This window comes from Schistocerca nitens, chromosome 9 (genome assembly GCF_023898315.1).
Source record: "Schistocerca nitens isolate TAMUIC-IGC-003100 chromosome 9, iqSchNite1.1, whole genome shotgun sequence".
Taxonomy (NCBI): domain Eukaryota; kingdom Metazoa; phylum Arthropoda; class Insecta; order Orthoptera; family Acrididae; genus Schistocerca; species Schistocerca nitens.
The window spans coordinates 47,550,974-47,575,562 of record NC_064622.1 but is presented as its reverse complement, the minus strand read 5'-3'; positions in this window follow the sequence as shown (position 1 = coordinate 47,575,562).

Sequence of the window (24,589 nt, the reverse complement as noted above, 5' to 3'; positions counted from 1 at the left end):
TGTTCAGTTTTTCAAGGCCTATCCACTGTGCCAACTTATAACTAAATCTGAGGGGGGTGCGATGGGGAGGTTCCCTTGTTAGAACGTATCAAGGTTCTGTTGAATTTCTTCGGCACGATCCATCTGTTGGGACCTGCTTCAGCATTTTATGGTGTCCTTGGTTAGCTGAACCGTGTCAAAGACCAATGTCGCGTTCACTTGTAAGAAGCAGTTCTTCTACTCTTTGCTAATGTCCGCCCCCGGTAGCTGAATGGTCAGCGTGACGGATTGTCAATCCTCTGGGCCCCAGTTCGATTCCAGGCTGGGTCGGAGAATTTTCTCCGCTTAGGGACTGGGTGTTGTGCGGCCGTCATCATCATCATCCTTTCATCCTCACCTACTGCAGGTCGCCGAAGTGGCGTCAATTTGAAAGACCGGCGCCCGGCGAACGGTCTGCCCGACGGGGGTCCTAGCCATACGATAAAATAAACTCTTTGCTAAAGAAGTTGGTTTATTGGGTAAAATTCTTCTGCAACTGTTCATAGGCCATCGTCAGCGGAACGAAAGGGAAGTTGGTTGAGCAAGAGGAGGAGAATATTTTTCAAAAATATTATTGTCATCCCGCAGAGATGCTTTCGTAGACGTTGTTTGTATTCCTGGCGCATAGCGGCTGGATAATTACTTCGTTCTTGGGGAGAAGCCACGAAGCTGGTAACCTAAAGTGGTCTTGTCTATTGAAGTTATATCTGCTCTGTGAAAACTCAACCGCATTCTCGTACTTTCCGTCTGTAAATGTTGGTTTTCTTGGCCAGCACACGCACATTGTCGAAATCAATACCTTGGGCGGAGTACTCAAAATACTCTGCTACCGCAGATTTCACACTTTGCTGTTTGTAGCGTACGTGCTCTTTAGTGTGTTGTCCGTAGCTCGTGGTCTCGCGGTCGCGTTCTCGCTTCCCGAGCACGGGGTCCCGGGTTCGATTCCCGGTGGGGTCGGGGATTTTCACCTGGCTCGAGACGACTGGGTGTTTGTGTTGTCCTCATCAGTACATCATCAATCATGAAAGTGGCGAGATTGGACTAAACAAAGGTTGGGAATTTGTACGGGCGCTGATAACCGCGCAGTTGAGCGCCCCACAAACCAAACATCATCATCTTCTTCTTCTTCTTTAGTATGTTATCTTTACTGTCCTTCCCGTTTCGCTTACATACATTTTGCCACAGCCACACGTCGTTTAGTAAACTCCAGCAGTGTAGAGCTGATCAAGTGCGTCCATTTTCCGTGATAGAAAGTCTTAATTTTGATCCGATCGAATAATCTGGTATGTATACTATCACGCCATACAATTCGCCTGATGTGGTCTATAAGTCTACGAACGAACAGAGAGAGAAGGCGGTTCCTCGTCCTTCATATTAGCATAATTAGTGTCTGCCTTTCGTCTGTAGGGAGTTCTGTGATACTTTGTTATGAATAGCTACTTTCTGGGATTTATATACTGTTCAAAAGAGTTAGATACCACGTGCATCATAGTCCGCTACATTAAATCTATTTTGATACAGGGGGTGTCTGCGGTCTTATTGCATGGCTTCAGAGCTTCGCTTTCTGTGTGGGGGAACAATTAAAATCACTCGCCGTCTGTTGGCTGTATTATGCTTCCCAGTATCAGGTGATATCTCAGTAGGAAGTGAGTACCTGTGTCCGGATGTTTCTAGGGAACTTCACAGACTGTAGTTGTAATTTGCGGAAGTTGTATTCAACCAAGCACACGCAATGAGACATCTTAATGCAGTGCAAGTTGCAAAGCGGTCTGTTTCATCCAAACAGGATGAACTTCCGGTCATGTTGCTGCAGATTGGCATCTCCGCGTGACACCCGTAGGGTGTGGACACACTACGTGGAGACAGGGCGAGTTGGACAAATTCGCCAACACATAACAACCCGATATCTGGCCATCTCTGCGTTGCGGCATCGTACGGATACCACCAGAATACTGGAAGACAATCTTAGAAGCGTCACTGGGGTCGCTGTTTCCGATGAGACTGTAATGAACAGATAACGAGAAAGGACTGTACGACCCAGACGTCCTAGTAGAGTACCACGCTTGAGACATGATCTCGCAGTTTGCCTTCAGTTCTGCCGCTACCATGTCGGCTGGTAACTTCGTCACTGGCGAAGCGTGTTATTCTCAGATGAGTCCAGATATCCTCCGACGCAATTTGATGGCCGTGTTCGTCTGCGAGGACCCGAGGTGAGTGATACATACCAAATGGTGCCCAGGAAATCGACGGATTTCCAACGTTTTGTAATGTTGTGGGGAGGCTTCAGTGTTGGCAGCCATACGGATCTTGTCGTTGTTCATGGTATCCTTACTGCCAGGCAGTACATCCAACAGATTGTGTCGGATAATGTGGTGGCTGCTGCATAGGGTGATGGCTCTGAATTCTTTCTAATGCCAGGGCCCATGAGGCTCAAACGTGCTCTCATTGAAGGATGGCAACGGATACTTCAGGGTGACCTCCGTAGACTTACATGGAGTATGCCACGTAGGTATCAGGCAGTGATAAGCGCTCACGGAGGAATGCACGTTATTGAAGCTCTCAAGTCCAATGAAAAGCACCGAGGATTACGGGATGAATCCTCATTTTCTCTTTGTTTTCACTTGACGGACATTCCAGTTGCTCATACGTAAACAATCGAGGATGTAATTATGTTTTCTGTGTACTTAAGTTGTCGAAAGATAAAGGTATAATTTGGTAATTTACCCAGTCCTCAGTTATTGCTCAGTCGAGTATCTCAGACGCCCAATGACATGTTCCCTAATTCTTCTGAGTAGTGTAGTTTGTTTAAAAATAAAAGTATAAAACCTTTCAACTCTGTGACAGAAAGGTTGGCAGAAGTGAGGAATTCGTGGTGGGCCGGACTGATGACTCAAAAAAAGAGCTCAGTGCGTTATCATTATGCCAATATACTCATCCCGATAGAATCGGCAACTGTATTGATATTTATAACTATTTTCATTTATTCTTCTGTCTCAGTTGCACATTTTTAATTACATGGCATGTTTCGATCACTTTGGATCATCTTCAGATCTACGTAGTTGCGTCAGCGACCCTTATTGTCCGTTCAGAACATCTACATCTACATCCATACTCTGCAAGCCACCTGCTGGTGTGTGGCGGAGGGTACTTTGAGTACCTCTATCGGTTTTCCCCCTGTTATTAGAATATGTTATACTGAAGTTCCACTGTTTTACGGAAACTAAAGTAAGATTAGGTGTACCCCAGAGAAATGTGATAGGACCGCTCTTGTAGATAAACGATTTGGCTTTTAAAGTGAGCAGCAATCTGCATATGTTTGTTGATGATGCTGCAGTTTACGGGAAACTGTAATCGTTGAGTGACTGTAGGAATGTACAGGTGTGATGAACGGCGGTAGCCCTGATATACGTTGACGCAAATGAGTAAGGAAAACAATACTGTAATGTTCGAATATAGTATTAGTAGTGTCCTGCTTGAAACAGTCAAGTCGATTAAATATCTAAGCGTAGCGTTCTAAAATCAACATGAAATGGGAGGAGCATGTTAAGTCGATAGTGAGGCAGGCGAATGGTCGACTTCGGTTTATTGGGAGAGTTCTAGGAAGGCATATTCACCTATAAAGAAGGCTGCGTAGAATACACTTCAGCGACCCATTTTTGACTAGTCCTCCAGCTTTTGGGATCCCCACCAAGTGGGATTGAAGAAAGACATCGCAGCAGTTCAGAGGCGTGCTGCTAGATTTCTTACCGATAGGTTCGATTAACACGCTAGTACTATGGAGATTCTTCGTGATCTTAAATGGGAATCCATGGAGGGCGGATGACGTTGTTTTCGCGAAGTACTATTGAGAATGAATAGAGAACCGATTTTTGGAACAGAATGAAGAACGATGTTGCTGCCACCAGCATACGTTTCGGGTAAGGACTGAGAAGAAACCACATGAAAATTCGGGTCTTTCAAGGCAACATACGTACAGTCGTTTTTCTCTCGCTCCGTTTGCGTGTCTAACAGGAAAAGGAATGAATAGCCATGGTTCAAGGTACCCTCTGCCATGCATCATGTTATGACTTGCGTACTATGTGTGTGTGTGTGTACATACAGAAGAAACCTAGAGTTAGTGAGTTACGTGTTCCACAGAACATTTAAACGATTCTTTTATCGAAATGATACGAAACGAGTCAATTTACAGGATATGTATACTTCAATAATGTTAACACTTTATTTTATTCGTACTCGTGCAGCTGCACTTACACTTAGGTTTTTTACTAGCTACCATACTCGTACTACTCGCTTTTGTGCAATCAATACTTTCTCTCTGACAGATGAGTTACTCCAGAAAATTATTCCATAAGACGTTGTTGAGCGGAAATGTGCAAAAACATGCAGGAGGTTGATTCGCTTTTTTCCAATATTAGTAATAATACGAAGAGAAAAAGTAGCTGAACTTAATTATTTGAGAAACACATTAATATTCTTCTTCCTGTTGTAAGTTTTCATCAACATGCACACCTAAAAATTCGCAGCATTCTACCTTATTTAGTGACTCCTGCTGTTTGTTGTACAGAACTGAATATGCTCGCACTGTGTTCTTTCAGAATTTAGGGAGAGTCCATTTTCAGAGAACCACTTGATAATTCTTTGGAAAACATCATTTACCAACTCTTCTGTTGCTTTCTCTCTAAAGGTGCAAATTTTGCTGGTTGAACATTAAGTGGGAGGTCAGTGAGACATATAAGGAATAGGAATGGACCTACAATTGTACTCTGTGGAACTCCATTTGCAGGTGGCCTTTTTTCCACTCAGCAAAATTTTCTGTTTTTCCCACGTTGTCTGAATTATTCAGCACAACCTTTTGCTTTCAGTTTGTTCAGTATGGTACAAACCAGCTGTGCCTATAGCCATCAGTCCATTAAATTTTTTCTAAGAGAGAAACTTGATGTACACAATCAAACTCCTGGCGACATATTATTTAAGGCTCGTACTATTTCATGAATGAATGTGTAGACAGAACTCTCAGTCGAGAAACCCTTCCGGAATCCTAACTGTGATATGCAAAGTGTTTCCACTTGAGTGTCGACTACTTTTCAGTATATTACTTTGTGGAAGATTTATCCCCCTATCTGCAGTGTTGCCAGTGGCCGCGCTGCGTTTTTCTGCCGTCTTTTGTTTTTCTTGCTGTACGCAGTTCCATTATTCGTTTATTTGCTTACGTCACACAGTTAGCCAACCATTGCCGTGTGGTTGATTATACAGCGCCTGATACCAGCACAGCGCCGTAGAGAACTTTGTATCACCCTTCACGTTCTGCGGCGAACCTATTACGCACTGGAATGCCTGTCCAGGAGCCGCAGATACAGCACGAGAGAAACGGAGAGAGTTTTCCGCCAGCCGTCGGCGCGCAGCCTCCCGAGTCTGGAGTGCCAGCCCGGCAGCAGGTATGTCGGTGGGTCGCCGACCTCGCCTAGCGGTCCTCCACTGCTGCCAACTGCCAACCGCCGCTCAGGTCGGAGCGAATGGCGGGAAAAAGCACGACCTCCCCTCGAGCCTCCCCCCTCCCCCCTGCATCCCGGCCAACCCCTCCTCATCGGCCCATACCGAGACGCGTTTCACACGACACAGATCATTAAGTGATTGTTGGATGCCAGGGCAGCTGGAGCCAATGGAAGGGTTTACCATGTGATATAGCTAACTACATCACCAGTCGTAGTGTCTAGCGACAACTTTCGAGAGGACACCGCTACTCTGCGATCCTACGCGTCGAAAGTTTCAGAGGTGCGCGTGGGTGCTGATGTCGTTGTAGTAGTAGTAGTAGTAGTAGTAGTAGTAGTAGTACGAGGTGCATTCAAGTTCTAAGGCCTCCGATTTTTTTTCTAATTAACTACTCACCCGAAATCGATGAAACTGGCGTTACTTCTCTACGTAATCGCCCTGCAGACGTACACATTTTTTCACAACGCTGACGCCATGATTCCATGGCAGCTGCGAAGGCTTCTTTAGGAGTCTGTTTTGACCACTGGAAAATCGCTGAGGCAATAGCAGCACGGCTGGTGAATGTGCGGCCACGGAGAGTGTCTTTCATTGTTGGAAAAAGCCAAAAGTCACTAGGAGCCAGGTCAGGTGAGTAGGGAGCATGAGGAATCACTTCAAAGTTGTTATCACGAAGAAACTGTTGCGTAACGTTAGCTCGATGTGCGGGTGCGTTGTCTTGGTGAAACAGCAAACGCGCAGCCCTTCCCGGACGTTTTTGTTGCAGTGCAGAAAGGAATTCGTTCTTCAATACATTTTCGTAGAATGCACCTGTTACCATAGTGCCCTTTGGAACGCAATGGGTAAGGATTACGCCCTCGTTGTCCCAGAACATGGACACCATCATTTTTTCAGCACTGGCGGTTACCCGAAATTTTTTTGGTGGCGGTGAATCTGTGTGCTTCCATTGAGCTGACTGGCGCTTTGTTTCTGGATTGAAAAATGGCATCCACGTCTCATCCGTCGTCACAACCGACGAAAAGAAAGTCCCATTCGTGCTGTCGTTGCACATCAACATTGCTTGGCAACGTGCCACACGGGCAGCCTTGTGGTCGTCCGTCAGCATTCGTGGCACCCACCTGGATGACACTTTTCGCATTTTCAGGTCGTCATGCAGGATTGTGTGCACAGAACCCACAGAAATGCCAACTCTGGAGGCGATCTGTTCAACAGTCATTCGGCGATCCCCCAAAACAATTCTCTCCACTTTCTCGATCATGTCGTCAGACCGGCTTGTGCGAGCCCGAGGTTGTTTCGGTTTGTTGTCACACGATGTTCTGCCTTCATTAAACTGTCGCACCCACGAACCACAACTCCTTCAACTGTCGATGAATTTCAATTGGTTTCACAACACGCAAATTCAGAAAACGAATGATTGCACGCTGTTCAAGTAAGGAAAACGTCGCCATTTTAAGTATTTAAAACAGTTCTCATTCTCGCCGCTGGCGGTAAAATTCCATCTGCCGTACGGTGCTGCCATCTCTGGGACGTATTGACAATGAACGCGGCCTCATTTTAAAACAATGCGCATGTTTCTATCTCTTTCCAGTCTGGAGAAAAAAAAATCGGAGGCCTTAGAACTTGAATGCACCTCGTAGTAGTAGTGTTGAAACTTCCTGGCAGATTAAAACTGTGTGCCGGACCGAGACACTGACCCGCGAAAGGCAAAGGTCCCGAGTTCGAGTCTCGGTCCGGCACACAGTTTTAATCTGCCAGGAAGTTTCATATCAGCCCACACTCCGCTGCAGAGTGAAAATCTCATTCAGTAGTAGTGTTGTTTTGTTGTCGTCGTCTCCAGCCCGAAGACTGGTTTAATGCTGCTCTCCAAGCTACTCCTGCTCTGCAAGCTTCATCATCTACGAAATTCTATAACTTACATCCTTATGAATCTGCTTACTGCATTCATCTCTTGGTCTCCCTCTGCAATTTTTACTACCATCCACATTTCCATCGAATATTAACACCCACACTTCCATCGAATATTAAATAGATGATCCCTTGATGTCCCAGAATGTGTCCTATCAAACGATCCCTTCCTCTACTCAGGTTATGCAACAAATTTCTATTCTCCCTAATTCTGTTCATTACTTCGTCATTAGTTACGTGATCTACACATTTATTTATCAGAATTATTCTGTAGCACCACATTTCAAAGCTTTTATTCTCTCCTTCTCTAAACTATTTATCGTCCATGTGTCTCTATACTCCATACAAATACTTCCAGAAAAAGCCTCCCTAACACTTTACATTTGATGTTACCGAATTTCTCTTCTTCAGAACTCTTTTCTTGCCATTGCCAATCTACAGTTTATATATCCTCTCTACTTCGGCGATCATTTATTTTGCTGCTCAAAAAACAAAACTCATCTACTACTTTAACTGAATCATTTCCTGATCGAATTCCCTCAGCATCACCTCATTTAATTCGACTACATTCCATTATCTGTGTTTTGCTTTTCTTTGTATTCATCTTATACTCTCCTTCCAAGACACTGTCCATTCCGTTGAACTGCACTTCCAAGTCCTTTGCCGTCTCTGACAGAATTACAATGTCATCGACAAACCTGAAAGTTTTTATTTCTCCTCCCTTGAACTTAACTTCGTACTTCAAATTCTCATTTGGTTTCCTATACTGCTTACTCAATGTACAGATTGAATAACATTTGGAATAGGTTGCAACCCTGTCTCACTCCCTTCTCAACCACTGCTTCCCTGCCACGCCTTTCGACTCTTATAACTCGCCGTATTGGTTCTGTACAAACTGTAAATAGCTTTTCGCTTCCTGTGTTTTATCCCTGCTACCTTTAGAATTTCAAAGAGAGTATTCCTGTCAACATTGTAAAAAGCTTTCTCGAAGTCTACAAATGCCATCATAGGTTTTCCCTCCCTCGACTTTCTCGAGAAGTCATCGGTGTCAGTATTGGCTAGCTTATTCCTACATTTCTCCAGAATCCAAACTGATCTTCCTCAGCGTCGGCTTTCATTTTTTACATTCTCCTGTAAAGAACTCATGTAAGTATTCTGCAACCATGACTTATAATCTCATAGTTCGATAATATACGCACCTGTCAGCAACTGCTTTCTTCGCAGTTGTAATTATCACATTATCTTGAAGTCTAAGGATATTTCGCCTGTCTCGTACATTTCGCACGCCAGATGGAAGAGTTCTCTCATGGCTGTCTCTCCGAAGCGCACCAGTAGTTTCAAAGGAATGTCGACTATCCCCGGAGGCTTGTTTCGACTAAACTCTTTCAGTGCTCTCCCAAAATCTTCAGGCAGTATCATACCTCCCGTCTCATCTTCATTTGCATTATCTTCCAGTTATATAACATTGCCTTCAAAGTTCATCTCCCTTTTATACTCTCTATACTCTCTTTCCACCTTTCGGCTTTCGCCTCTTTGTTTTTACCCATGTGAGCTCTTGATATTCACATAGCTGCATCTCTTTTCTCTCAAGTCCTTTCTGCGGGTGTACCGGCATCTGCGGATATCGGCAATAAATTCTGCAGTGTCTTCGAGAAAGTTCGACAATCCTGTTATGGTGGAGTACGCTCCAGCTCATGCGGGTGTGTACAGCCGAAGACGAGACGCACGCGTCAGTATGCTTCCAGAAATCGATTAGAGCGAATGGACTAAATGTAAAAGCGATAGTAAGTGAAATATATTTGAGTGACGGTGAGTTGTTGAAGGTGCTGAAGAGTACGTTAAGTGGAATTTTAGTGCGTTAAGTAGTATTAACCGGACGCATAAACGTAAAAGCGGAGGAGTTCTTGCTAGTGGTGAAATGGAAAGCAATCAAGAGCTAGAACAGCGCAGAAAGAAAACATGTGAGGAGCGAGAAGCAGGATTAACTTCATAACGGAAAGGAATGAGTAGATTGAGGGAAAACTTCACAGATGAACAACGGAATGAAATTAGATAATAGGAACAAGTGAGACACTCACCAAGCAGACCTAGGAAAAATGGTCGAGAAGTATGATTACTAAATGAACTAAATTTAACGAAATTACAATGAGCGAAATTCATGAAAGACAATAACTGCGAACGATCGCACATAAAATTAATGTACGAGAAGTGCAAAGCAGAAGTGTCAGAGATTACAGTTCGACAGGCGAAGCATTCCTTTGCGACCTCAATAATGAGTACAACAGTGTCACTGGAAAATTGGATGAAGTTTGTTGGTTCTACGGCTACAAGAAAGTCAGTAAAACACTAGGAATCTGTTGCATAAGGGGAAAAATTCGATTAGCACCATTAGAAGTGCCTCCACCAGAATTATTTTAATGCCTGCCTGGAAAAACTACAGAATAAAAACATTTGTAACAAAGTATGAGGGACCGATGGCCCTTGTAGTCTGGTCCCTTCAGTCCCACAAACCAACCAACCAACCAACAAAATATGATGGCATGCAATGCTTCCTGCCAAATGACGTCATTTGGTGCTACTCTCGTGAACAGTGAAGAACATGATTTCGGACCTGTGTTTTCAATTGAAGAAGTTTATTATAGAGATGGATCATTGTTACCGTAGCCAAACGGTTATTATAAATCTTTGCAGGTGTGTTGCATTCGCGACGAACAAACGGAAGTCTTTCAAAATTGCGGCAAGTGTAAGTGGATTGAGGCGGAAGATTATTGAATTGCAAGACCACGTCGTTTTGCCGGCCGAAGTAGCCGTGCGGTTAAAGGCGCTGCAGCCTGGAACCGCAAGACCGCTACGGTCGCAGGTTCGAATCCTGCCTCGGGCATGGATGTTGGTGATGTCCTTAGGTTAGTTAGGTTTAACTAGTTCTAAGTTCTAGGGGACTAATGACCTCAGCAGTTGAGTCCCATAGTGCTCAGAGCCATTTGAACCATTTTGAACCACGTCCTTTTTCACGATGCACTGCATTATTTGTTAATTTTCGTAAGGGAAGAAGACTATTTTCGTAAGGGAAGAAGACTATCTCAATTTGAAACAGATGAACCTCTAATACAGTTGTAGAAACAAACATAGAAGTAACTTCGAAGGAATTATATGCGTATCGCATACACTTACATGAGTATTAATGGCTGTGCAAATAAAAACTTACATTAACACTTCTTTTTTAAAGATACATCCAAGTCCGAGATGATTGTAACTATTGTCGGAATCGATCGTCAGTTTAGTAAATAGTATTTACATTGAGCGCAGCTGCTTCTACTTCGAATAATGCCGCTTCTTGTTAGCAATTTTAGAATTTCCGAGTAGGAACTTCGATTCATACCACGCGATTTCGCTGCAGCGGCGCCAATTGCAGTGGCAGCTGCAGAACTAAATGCACTTCAGCACACTGCATCTAGCAAGATTGCATCACGGTCTTTATTTGCAGTCATGTCCCGGATCGAATGAGGAAAACCAGACCCGCCAGAAGCAGAGGAAGCGTGGAGCCGACCAGAGACTGGCGCTTCCCGCTTTCTTAAGCATTCGCTGTCTGTGCCATTGTGGACTGAATAAAACACGTTGATTTACTTGTATCCGTAACTGGGTAAAATCCGATCTGGTTCATATTCAGAAGGAAGTGCTTTTTCAGCAGATTGCGCAAGATGTTGATATACCATATTGCCAAATAAGACATACGTTATCCAGCAAAGCGGACCTGTCCAATTAGGGTGGCAGCGCGGTCGTTTCTACACTCGAGAGAAAAGGGAGCAGTGGCAGTAACAGCATACACTCCCAGTATCGTGGCAAGGGGTGTTCTGTCACACGGGGTCGAAACACTTGAGCGGAGTGCCAATTCTGTGTATATACATTTCTGCGGAGCCTGGCGCTCCGGTTGGGATAAGCGGACTTTCGTAGCTAGCATACAGACACAATAAAAATGTTCAGATGTGTGTGAATTCCTAAGGGATCGAACTGCTGAGGTCATCGGTCCCTAGACTTACACACTACTTAAACTTTGCTAAGAACAACACACACACACACACACACACACACACACACACACACACACACACACACACACACACACATCCTTGCCCGAGGGAGGACTCTTATCTCCGGCAGGAAGGACCGCGCAATCCGTGACATGACGCCTCAAACCGCGCGGCCACTCCGCGCGCCACAGGCACACTAAGAAATTGTTTCCATCTAGCATTGTAATACAGAGTGTTGTACTGCGCGACGCGTGTTTCTAGTAAGTAGTTGTAGTATATGTTGAAAGGTTGAACAAACTACGATCAGTCCCTTTTTTCGGGCAAGTGCACTACCAAATGAGCTACCCAAGCACGACTCACGCCCCGTCCTCACAGCTTTAATTCCGCCAGTACCTCGGCTCCTACCTTCCAGACTTCACACTTCAGGAGTGCTAGGTTCGGACGGGGCGTGAGTCGTGCTTGGGTAGCTCATTTGGTAGAGCACTTGCCCGCGAAAGACAGAGGTCCCGAGTTCGAGTCTCGGTCCAGCACACAGTTTTAATCTGCCAGGAAGTTTCATATTTTGTTTGCCCATCTTCAGACGAGGTCTAGATTTGGATGGCATGTGACAGTTTGGTTGTGACTTGCCGAAGCCAAAGACCTAAAGTGTCCTGGGCCCCGCACGAATGTGAACGCTTTCCATCTCTCATCTATAGACACCTGTGACGAACTCCTGTCAAGTGGGACATGTCTGTGCCACAGTGCCCTGCGTAGAGAAACAATCAAACGTGGACCTTCAGTTTTTCTGTCAACATATTTCGTACGCTGTCATTGCGACAACATTTTTTTCATAGTTTAAAATGTGTCTGAAACCAAGTTTCACTTGAATAATTCTACCGCTTTGATTCCGATGCTTCAGGTTTTGACAGAAATCTGATGTAATTTGCTGTTTTCGAAACCGTACCGCCTTGTTCGTACGTGATGACGCCTGTATTCTGGAACCCGTTTCCATAGTTAGTGCTATTACTTTCAGAGCTTACTTGCTCCGTTGTTCATAACATCGCAGAAACTGTTATCTAATAACACATTTACCACTATTGTTAATGTGCTACTTATTGTGTACACTTTCGCTTTTGGGTACTTGGACTCCCATTCATCATCCTGTCCCTCTTTTCGTAAGATACACATCATCTACGTACTCACTGCTCAAACACTTCGCTTGCGCGTACCACACACATTCCGTCTACAGTACCACTCCTTTTTCCTTCTCATCGCCAATAAATTTCTTAACGACATCAGCAAGCCATTGTACGCGAAGGCTTTCTCCGCGATCAGTTTCCATGCTCGCACTGTAAGGACCACTAAGTTGCGGTTCTGCTATTGTCCTGAAGAACTGGGTTTAATTGCAAGATTTCCAACCATCAGTTCCCGAGCATTTCGTAAAAGAGTTTCTCGTGAGAACTAGCTCATCACAGGACTAAAATGAAAAGTGTTTCGGTAGAAAAGTCATGTTGGGACCCTAAAATATGCGTCCTGATTTTTTTGTAATTTGACAGCTTCCTTCGACAATTAAGTTTCCCCACCCCAGGCTCTTAAAAACAAGCCTTACTCCGAGTCAAGAACCAAAAAATTTCTAAGAAAAAAAAGGAGGAAGAGCACTGTATTCCGTTCAAAGTAAATAGCACATAGTCACACACATTCTCTCCGTATGTAAATGAAAAACGTTCAACTGCTCAACACATACATTTTGCTTACATTCTGCAGAAAGATTTACAGTCATTGCGCCTCGTAATCTCTGATTGCTAACTGTCTTTTAAACGAAAAATTCAATATTAATAGCAGTGACGCAACAAAACAATGCGTCACTCAGGAGTGTCAATACAGAACAAAGACCGGCGTCTGCATAGTTTGATTCAAATGTTTTGAAGCGGCAACGACGTCTGCAGTCTGCGTGCTGTCTTTCTTTTCTTCCTCGTCTCCCGCATACTTCCAGGTACTTCAGTACCTGGTGTATCCATGCGGCTGGCGACTCGAACGTTCGTAACACGTAAATGATTTTCCAAAAATAATAAAAGGATTTTTTCTCGCTTGTCGCCCCTGTCCCATCACTCAGCAAACATTATCATTGTAGTTCCGCCATTCTAGTTACATGTTTTGTATTGTTATACTAGAAAAAGATAAAGTCTGTAGACCGAGACCGTGATCGGACTATCGGCCTGATTGGAGGTGGAGTGCAGCAGTTCTAGCAGCCCCGGCACTAGGAGGGGGGGGGGGGGGAGGGGTGGCGAGTCCGTGGTTCAGCCGCCCTTTACCCCGGGAAAGACACCTGGTACTCATTTTGACAGTAGGCAGAATACCCCTGGGGCTCTCCTGGAAGGAATGAAACAAATCCCCATCCCTACCTGGGATTGAACACAGTGCCTCCTGGGCTGGAGTCAAGTGCTCTACCCACTAGATCACCACAGCACATGAATTGGTACCTCAAGGAGAAAATAAGGCTGATTTAACTATTCTAAATTAGAATGCTGCTGTACCTAGTCACGTGACCAAGTTAGCTTACACTGCAGCTAGGCCTTTGGTTCACTTTGCTAGTAATATGGGGGACAGCAGGGTAAGAAAAGGTCAACCGCTTGCTTGTTTACAATCTTTTTAAAACTTGGTCTTCATACACCTGGAAAATTTACAAAAAATGTTTCAAATGGCTCTGAGCACTGTGCGACTCAACTTCTGAGGTCATCAGTCGCCTAGAACTTAGAACTAATTAAACCTAACTAACCTAAGGACATCACACACATCCATGCCCGAGGCAGGACTCGAACCTGCGACCGTAGCGGTCGTTCGGTTCCAGACTGTAGCGCCTAGAACCGCACCGCCACTCCGGCCGGCCAAAATTTCCAGATGATTTTTACATATTTGTAGCCTCTTACTGACATCTAATAATTCAATGATACCCTAAAATAGACAAAGAATACACAGTAACAGTGATAAAGGAGTAACGTAACTGTTTACACATTTCATTCAGTTCCCATTTGGAAGAAACGGTGGCTCACACATGAGGATGCGTTGCTGATGAACACTTGTTAGAGGAGAAGAAGATGATGATAAAGGAAAGGTGTAATAGCGGAGGAGGAACTGAATGAAAATGATGTGAGATGGGAAAAGTGGAATGTCAGTGAGAGAGAAGAGGTGTTGAATGAGAGGAAAGAAGAAGCAATAGAGGGGGAAGAGGTGCTGAATGAGGGGGAAGAGGTGCTGAATGAGGGGGAAGAGGTGCTGAATGAGAGGGTGATTTGGAAACGGTGGTTTATAGGAGTGAAGTGAATGAAAGTGAAGCGATTGAAGCGAGAGTTAAGAGGTGATGAAGGGGAAGAGTAGGTTCATGGTGAAAGGGAAAGAAGATGAAATGGAGGCACGACAACTAAATAAAAAAAAAATAGAAGGAAACAAACTGGAGATCGTACTCGGAGTTAATATGAAAGGAGCACGGGTCTCTGAAATGCGTTTGAATTACGAACCGCAGATTGCTTTGATGTAAACCTGGGCAGAGACTTGGCCGGAAAAAGCGGGTCGCCGGTCTGGCGGCGGACACTTCCTTTGTGAGGCAGTGGTGTAACATTAGCCCGGTAACCGGATCCGTAAGACAGCCAGGCCGCTGGCAGCAGTCACCGTGGCGCGGGGTCGCCTTACCGGCGATGCCAGGCCGGGCGAATGCGGCCCACGACACGAGGCCCTTCCGCCTCGCGCAACCCGACACTGTGCAGGCCGCCGGCCAGCCACTACCGACAGCCGCAGCTCTGCCGCGTAAACGGGCCGCCGCTGAAGACGGTACATCTACATCTACATTTATACTCCGCAAGCCACCCAACGGTGTGTGGCGGAGGGCACTTTACGTGCCACTGTCAGTACCTCCCTTTTCTGTTCCAGTCGCGTATGGTTCGCGGGAAGAACGACTGTCGGAAAGCCTCCGTACGCGCTCGAATCTCTCTAATTTTACATTCGTGATCTCGTCGGGAGGTATAACTAGGGGGAAGCAATATATTCGATACCTCATCCAGAAACGCACCCTCTCGAAACCTGGCGAGCAAGCTACACCGCGATGCAGAGCGCCTCTCTTGCAGAGTCTGCCACTTGAGTTTGCTAAACATCTCCGTAACTCTATCACGGTTACCAAATAACCCTGTGACGAAACGAGCCGCTCTTCTTTGGATCTTCTCAATCTCCTCCGTCAACCCGATCTGGTACGGATCCCACACTGATGAGCAATACTCAAGTATAGGTCGAACGAGTGTTTTGTAAGCCACCTCTTTTGTTGATGGACTACATTTTCTAAGGACTCTCCCAACGAATCTCAACCTGGCACCCGCCTTACTAACAATTAATTTTATATGATCATTCCACTTCAAATCGTTCCGTACGCATACTCCCAGATATTTTACAGAAGTAACTGCTACCAGTGTTTGTTCCGCTATCATATAATCATACAATAAAGGATCCTTCTTTCTATGTATTCGCGATACATTACATTTGTCTATGTTAAGGGACAGTTGCCACTCCCTGCACCAAGTGCCTATCCGCTGCAGATCTTCCTGCATTTCGCTACAATTTTCTAATGCTGCAACTTCTCTGTATACTACAGCATCATCCGCGAAAAGCCGCACGGAACTTCCGACACTACCTACTAGGTCATTTATATATATCGTGAAAAGCAATGGTCCCATAACAATTCCCTGTGGCACGCCAGAGGTTACGTTAACGTCTGTAGACGTCTCTCCATTGATAACATGCTGTGTGTTCTGTATGCTAAAAACTCTTCAATCCAGGCACACAGCTGGTCTGATATTCCGTAGGCTCTTACTTTGTTTATCAGGCGACAGTGCGGAACTGTATCGAACGCCTTCCGGAAGTCAAGGAAAATAGCATCTACCTGGGAGCCTATATCTAATATTTTCTGGGTCTCATGAACAAATAAAGCGAGTTGGGTCTCTCACGATCGCTGTTTCAGGAATCCATGTTGATTCCTACAGAGTATATTCTGGGTTTCCAAAAACGACATGATACTCGAGCAAAAAACATATTCTAAAATTCTACAAGAGATCGACGTCAGAGATAGAGGTCTATAGTTTTGCGCATCTGCTCGACGACCCTTCTTGAAGACTGGGACTGCCTGTGCTCTTTTCCAATCATTTGGAACCTTCCGTTCCTCTAGAGACTTGCGGTACACGGCTGTTAGAAGAGGGGCAAGTTCTTTCGCTGATGTACTGCCCGACCACGATAAGTTGCACTTGCCCTCCCCCACCACCGACTCAAAGTAAGGCCTCAGCGCTTGTTCGTGACGTCACGTCAGCTAGGCACGGCGAACGCCAGGTCTTGTGCAGGTATAATCATAATGGTGGTGTCTCCCTCTCTGACACAGGAAAATGTGAAACTATTGGCGGTAGTTGACCAACACACAGTGTTCTGAGAGATTTCTGCAATCAATTAATTGTGTAATTCATTACACTTCATAACAAATAGTGTACTCCTGAACTTAAATTTCCACCTGTTTATAGGATTGACATAAAAAAACAACTTTATGGTCCAGCAGCAACAGAATTCGTGCTTCTTTACCTTACTTGTAAATCTGAGGAAGTTATGTTTGTACTGGGATGCTTTTACGCGAAACTGTGAACATACTGGTGCTCTTCTTTAGGTATCTTGGTTGACTGTGGGGTGAGGAGCACTGAATGTTAATGAAATATCTTGCGATTGTACACGTTGGGGGAGGGGGTGGGGGACAGAAGAAGAGGCAAAAGAGAGATACTTGTTTTATCAAATAAAATTTTTTTATCTTATAAAGTTTCTTCTTTCAGTTGCAGGAGGGGAATATTTATCTTTTCTAATGTGCATGTTTAAAAAAGTTTAAGCTCAGCAGTATTTTCTATGTAAGAAGCTGTTTTGTTTCCTGTTTAGAATTCCTTTCGTTAAAAACGACTGCAATCTAATGACTGGCAACAGTTGGACATTTACACATGTAAATTAGTTCACATTTCCAGTGACGATGTCAAACGAAAATAAATAAATAAATAAATAAAAGAAACGAGTTAATTGTAAGGGGGTTGGGGTAAGTTTCGATAGCAAAATGGATCAAGTAAATATAGTTACTTGAATGTAAAATTTCCGAAGCTTGCAATGGGGCAAAGCATCTTCCCATATTGATCTACGTTTGTTTCGACAGGATTCAGTAATACAGAACTATGATCTTCATTTGTAGCTTTACGATAGTAAGAAAATCTTTCATATAAATAAAACTGCAGAATCCAAAACAATACCAAACATTTTGTCCAAAAATAAGAGATTTATAGTGATAAGCACGCCCAGGCGTTTCTGCCTGCAACAGAGCTGGCGTTCGCCGTGCCTAGCTGACGTGACGTCACCAACAAGCGCCGAGGCCTTCCTTTGAGTCGCTTTCCCCCCCCCCCCCCCCCCTCCTCCTCCCAGTGGAAACATGCGGTGACGTTACAGTAAACAAGTGCGTAGGTAATCAGGAAAAACACACAATATTGTGAATACTTTCATGACACTTATACTGTTAAGCGAATCAGCCTGTCTTCGTGAAACAGCGAAATAAAAACTCATAACTATCCGACCGAAAAGCCCTTAGGCCCATGTGGAATAATGTTGTGGTCTAAAAATACGTCGACAAAAAACCCCTCATATTGGTATGAAGTACTGTCTGGTACACACTGCGCAGTGGCTTGAGGAGAGTGTATTGTAAATAAATTAGAACAATAAATCCAGCTGGTTGGAAGAAAAATAGTATTGGAAGGGTTCAAAATGATTCAAACGGCTGTAAGCACTATAGGACTTAACATCTGAGGTCATCAGGTCATCAGTCCCCTAGACATAGAACTACTTAAACCTAACTAACCTAAGGACATCACACACATTCAAGCCCGAGGCAGGATTCGAACCTGCGACCGTAGTACATGAGAAGTGCCTTTATTCTCGAAAACAGAGTACACAGTTCAAAACACATGTACATTTGCGTCTATACTCCGCAAACCATCTACGTCTATATGCCGCAAGCCACCTCACTTTGTATACCCCTGTCACTATCCCAGTTTCTTGTTCCAGTCATGCATGATTCGCGAGAAGAAAGATTGCTAGTAAGCCTTCATGTGATCCCTAATCTTTCTAATTTTACCTTCCTCGTGATCTTTTCGCGCGATATGCGTACGAGGAAGTAATGCACTAGTCGTGTCTTCTAGAAACATGCGCACTCGGAACTTAAACAGTAAAGCATACCCCTTTTACAATATCTGCGACTGCAGTTGGATGAGCAGCCGCGCGTGATTAGCCGAGCGGTCCGAGGCGCTGCACAGCTGGTCCCGGCGGAGGTTCGAGTCCTCCCTCGGGCATGGGTGTGTGTGTGTTTGTCCTTACGATAATTTAGGGACTGATGACCTTAGCAGGTTAAGTCCCGTAAGATTTCACACACATCTGGATGAGCATCGTCCTGACTCTTTCCCGCTCACTGAAAGAACCTATAACTGCTGCTGTATATTCCGCGAAAAACCTGGTGCTCTCAGGTCTAGCTATCTAGATTCTAGACGTCATATCACTACCATACGGCGCATCCGGCTGAGTCACGGCTGTTATGCTTCCTGTCTCTATAGCACGAAAGGTCAGTCATCTTCGTACTGCGAAGTCCACCCAACTGAGATTGCAGAGCTCAAACACCAGACACTAGAGTGTTCACGTAATGACAGACAACGCTGCAAGTTTCTCAAGGTCTTGATCAGAGCATGAATTCTCCAACGTGCATCTTTGAAGAACCTGTTTCGGCAGCTTGCACAATCGACTATGTCATTACTGCCCGGTTTCTACAAGAATCGGATATCCAGTTCTACGTCAGACACAAAAGATCTAGCGTGAGAAGAAGTGATATACGGACTTAATTGAGCGTGTGAATTCACAAAGTGTACCATGAAGTTTTCCTGTAGTTTATGTAGTTTCTAATGCCTGTGCTTCAAGTACGATAAAGTACTCGTATACCAAATATGTAGTTAAGTCTCTGGCTAACGGGTTAACGCCGAAGGCCAGTAAATAAATAAAAATAAGAACCTGTAACGGAATGTGCTACCCTTCATCCTACATGTAAGTAAACGCAAATGAAAAATATAGATGCTCCATTTGCATGTAAAGTTCGAGCAATTCAACCGTTGCCGACCGCCGTGGCCAAGCCGTTCTAGGCGCTTCAGTCCGGAAACGCGCGACTGCTACGGTCGCAGGTTCGAATCCTGCCTCGGGCATGGATGTGTGTGATGTCCTTGGGTTAGTTAGGTTTAAGTAGTTCTAAGTTCTAGGGGACCGATGACCTGAGCTGTTAAGTCCCATAGTGCTCAGAGCCATTTGAGCCAATTAAACCGTATTTACGTCCCGACAGGTGTGAACTTCGGCTCTTGTGCGTTTCCTCTATCAGTCCTTTCTGGCATGGATTCTACGCTAGCGAACAATATTAAAAGTATTGCGGGTGGCTTACATTTATTGAAGACTCTTACAATGAATCTCAGTCTACCATATGCCTTATCAGCGATTAGTTTTACATGGTCGTTCAGATCAATCCGTTCACATACTACTGGAAATTTTATGGGCGTGGCTGCTTCCAGTGAGTGTTCTTAATCGTGAAAGAAGATCTTCCTGTTTTTCGCTACCATTTTTTAGCGTTGCGACTTCTCTAAATACAACGGCATCAGTCACTGGAAGTCTTATGACACTTGCAAGTTAACAACTTTGTCATTTATATATATTTCATTAATTAATGGTCCTGAAACACTCCGGCGTGATACGCCTGAAGTTATTTTAGTGTCTGCAGATTTCTCTCCGTAGAGAATGCAACACTGTCAGAAGCTCTTCAATCCAATGAAGCGCTCGTATTTTATTCATTACGTGGCTGAGTGGAAGTGTATCGAACGCCTTCCGAAAGCCAAGGAACACGGCATCAACCCCGGCGCCGGCATCTGCTCTGCTTTATGGGTCGTGAACGAACAAAGTGAGCTGGGTTTTATACGACGCTTATCCTATGTTGATTCCTCCAGAAGAGATTCTCTGTCTCCAGAAATACCACAACACGCGAGCGTAATCCATGTGCAAAAATTCTACATCAGACTGACGTCAGAGATGTATGCCTACAGTTTTGAGCGGCTGTTCGACCACCCTTCTTGGAAACGAGAATGACCTGTACAAACATTAGGCACGCTTCGCTCTCCCAGTGATCTACAGTATACTGCCACCAGAAGAGGAGGGTGAACTAGAAATCTACAGCCAGATATTCTCATTACGCACTCTCTCTACCCCGATCTTACTCTCTCACGTGGTACTAGCCTGAAAATCCCAAACAAGTTTTTAAAAAATGCTAGTTGAGATACGGGCGAGTCTCTACGAAGATAGTGATGATGTGTCCGAGACCAGTAGATGTGTACAACGTGCTTGACACTCAGTCTTAAAAGTCCTTCAGCCCTGCTCACTGATCCACGAACTCCTGCGAATACATCTTGTAGCCCTCGGATTTGTTCGCATGCATCGAAAACACGCTCTTATAACGTACGCACGTACGTTCATAGGTGCGGAATACATTATAGTAATCGGATGTCCCCATGGTCAGAAATATGAGGGTCCGAGTTTAGGTGAACTTGGGGAGGGGAGGGGGGGGTGTTCGTAAATCATGTCCGTTTTCTTACTGTAAGGCTTTCTCGACGAAATGGTGTATCCAAGTTAACAGTGTTAATATTGTTTCCAGAGTGCTAGTTCTGCAAGGTTCGCAGGAGAGCTTCTGTAAAGTTTGGAAGGTAGGAGACGAGATACTGTCAGAAGTAAAGCTGTGAGTACCGGGCGTGAGTCGTGCTTCGGTAGCTCAAATGGTAGAGCACTTGCCCGCGAAAGGCAAAGGTCCCGAGTTCGAGTCTCGGTCGGGCACACAGTTTTAATCTGCCAGGAAGTTTCGTTACTATTGTTATTTTTTTCCACGATACTTCGAAATTTTCCTAGTTGTCTTTGTCAGGTGGCGAGTGCATATTTAGTTGCTCGTTTGTCGGACTCTAAAGCAACCAGACTGTGAACATCATGCCCGGAGAACCGGCCAATCGATTGTTTTACGGCGCCATCAACCAATAAAAGTACTGTGACCACTTACCGAAGCAAGATGCAGCTGTAGGAATTCTCCTTGATTTGAAATGGACGTATACAGACTGCTTACATGAGGTCAAGAGGCACAGAAAAACATCAGTGCCAAGAGACGTGGCACGTTTCACAACAAACGAAAGGTGCATATTATACAGCATTCCTACAAGGTCGTGGTTCACAAGAAGCCATTTGCAGCGATTAAAGATTACCTCCATCACTCGACTCCGCTTTAACCACATCTCTTTGACATCTACGTCTACAAAGAACTAACATTTTCGGTTCTTTCGAAGTGTGTGTGTGTGTGTGTGTGTGTGTGTGTGTGTGTGTGTGTGTGTGTGTGTGTTAGGGCAAGAGAAAAGGAATAAAAGTGAGATAGTGTTAATACTTTCATCCTTCTTTACCTCCTCTGCATTACTGCAGATGACGTGTCACTGAGCACATTTGTACTGTGCATGCAGTACACGTGAGGTGCCTAGTTCTTTCCACTGCCCTGTGTGGAATACATAAGTTCTTGTACACTACACTAACCTGCTGTCTTCATGATGATTATGTCCCCAGCGCAGAAAACAGCACGCAGGTTTTGGATTCTTTTTCTTGAGGCTGAAATTAACTCCGCAAGGATCTGGCTAAAATAACATGAAATACATCCTGCCACAGACAACATGTCTCTCTACTGGAACCGTTAGAACTGGAGAATTAAACTACGCGAATCAAATACTACTATTACAGACAACATGTCTGTACCTAGCGACGGTCGGAACTGTAATAAATAAAATTGCATGAAACAAATACTGCTATAACAGACAACATGTCTGTCTACTGGAACGGTCAGAACTGGATAGTCGGACCGGCCGAGACACTTCGCGCGCCAAGCCAGCAAGGCGTGACCCGAACGCCACCGAAGTGCATCGGCAGTAATATCGTCAGTCTTTTGTTTTAGTAATACTTTGATTTTAATAATTTTGAAATGACTCTGTGATAGCTGGCTGCTGAGAGATGTTTATTTAAAAAAAGAATTAATTTGGATGACAGGTTTAATTAATAATAGAAACTAAAGTTTAACGTTTTGGCGCCCTACCGCCGAACACAGCAGCCAGTCACAGAGAAGCAGCATTATGCAGGCGGTCTTTCTCACGGGAATGGTACAGAATCTAACATCTGTCACCGGTACCTCATCCCACATTGCGTCATCTCTATGCTTCTTGCATCTCAACTGCCCTGGGAATAGCTTCCTGGAGGCTAATATGATGGCTGAATAAGCCAGAAATATTACAGTTTGTGTGTGTGTGTGTGTGTGTGTGTGTGTGTGTGTGTGTGTGTGTGTGTGTAGGTCATCGGTCCCTAGTTTTGCACACTATTTAATCTAATCCAAACCAACTTATGCTAAGAACCACACACACACACACACACACACACACACACACACACACACACACACACACACACACCCATTACCAAGGGAGGACTCGAACCTCACGGATTCGAACAGTCCGTGACATGGCGCCCTTAGACCGCGCGGCCACTCCGCGCGGCTGACTTTGTGTCAGAAGCTTATGTCAGCCACTTGTTGTCCCAAATTTGACTGTGAAATATTGCAATTTTTGAAAGTATTGATGAGTATGGGACACCACCTCCCACACCAGTTTCTTCTGTTTCGTTTATCGAAGACATTCGGCTTTATAAAATGATGGTTAATTTCCTTATGAGTACCGGGAAAAATCTGTAGCTGTTAATAGTATTCATATTTTCAACTCTCTTTGTATTGCTTATGATAAAATTCACGACACAGAATGTTCTGATAACAAGTCCAACTTATCATCCTATTTCTTAAAATTTTAATGTGGGGGAAAAACTGAGTAATTTGAGCTTGTAATTTCGTAAATAAGCGTCTATATACTTTCTCCATACAATTAAGTATTCAACGTACACATGAGTTTTAGGTAGCTAAATAGAATACAAACTATGGTGGCGAGGTAAAAAAAAAAGCCGATCAGTGTGATACTGTGTATTGGCCTCTGTGCTTTTCAAGCGTCAATTTTTAGAGTATACTGCTAGCATTGTTCAAATTCCTCAATAATTGAGGTAACACAATGGAAATTTGTTTATTATTGTAAAAGAAAGCGTCCTACGCCCTGAGGTGACAAACAACAAGGAATACCTTCTAGAATCAAGTCGGACCTCCTTTTGCCCGGTGTAGTGTTGCCACTCGATGCTGCAGGGTCTCAACAAGTCGTTGGAAGTCCCCTGCGGAAATATTGAAATGTTCAAATGTGTGTGAATTCCTAAGGGACCAGACTGCTGAGGTCATCTGTCCCTATACTTAAACACTACTTAAACTAACTTAACCTAAACTATGCTAAGACCAACACACACACACACACACACACACACACACACACACACACACACACACACACACACACACGCCCGAGGGAGGACTCGAACCTCCGGCGGAAGGGGCCGTGCAGTCCGTGACATGGCGCCTGAAACCGCGGGGCCACTTCGCGCGGCAGAAATGTTGAACCATGCTGCCTCTATAGCTGTCTATAATTGCCGAAAGTGTTCCTGGTGCTGGACTTTCTGCACAAACTTAGCTCCCCATTATGTCCCACAAATGTTCGATGGGATTCATGTCGGGCGATCTGGGAGCCAAGTCATTCGTCCGAATTGTTCAGAATGTCCTTCACACCAGTTATGGCACGGTGACATGTCGCAGTGTCATGAAGTCTCTGAACGGCTGTAAATGGTCTCCCAAGTAGACGAACGTAATCATTTCCAGTCAATGAAGATGGGATAAGTTTCGCCAGAGGACCCTGCCCATTCCGTGTAAACACAGCCCACACCATTACGGAGCCACCACCAGCCTTGTTGACAACTTGGATCTGTGGCTTCGTGAGGTCCGAGCCACACTTGAACCCTATCACCTTCTCTTACCAACTGAAATCAGGACTCATCTGACCAGGCTACTGTTTTCCAGTCGTCTAGGCCGGCCGGGGTGGCCGAGCGGTTCT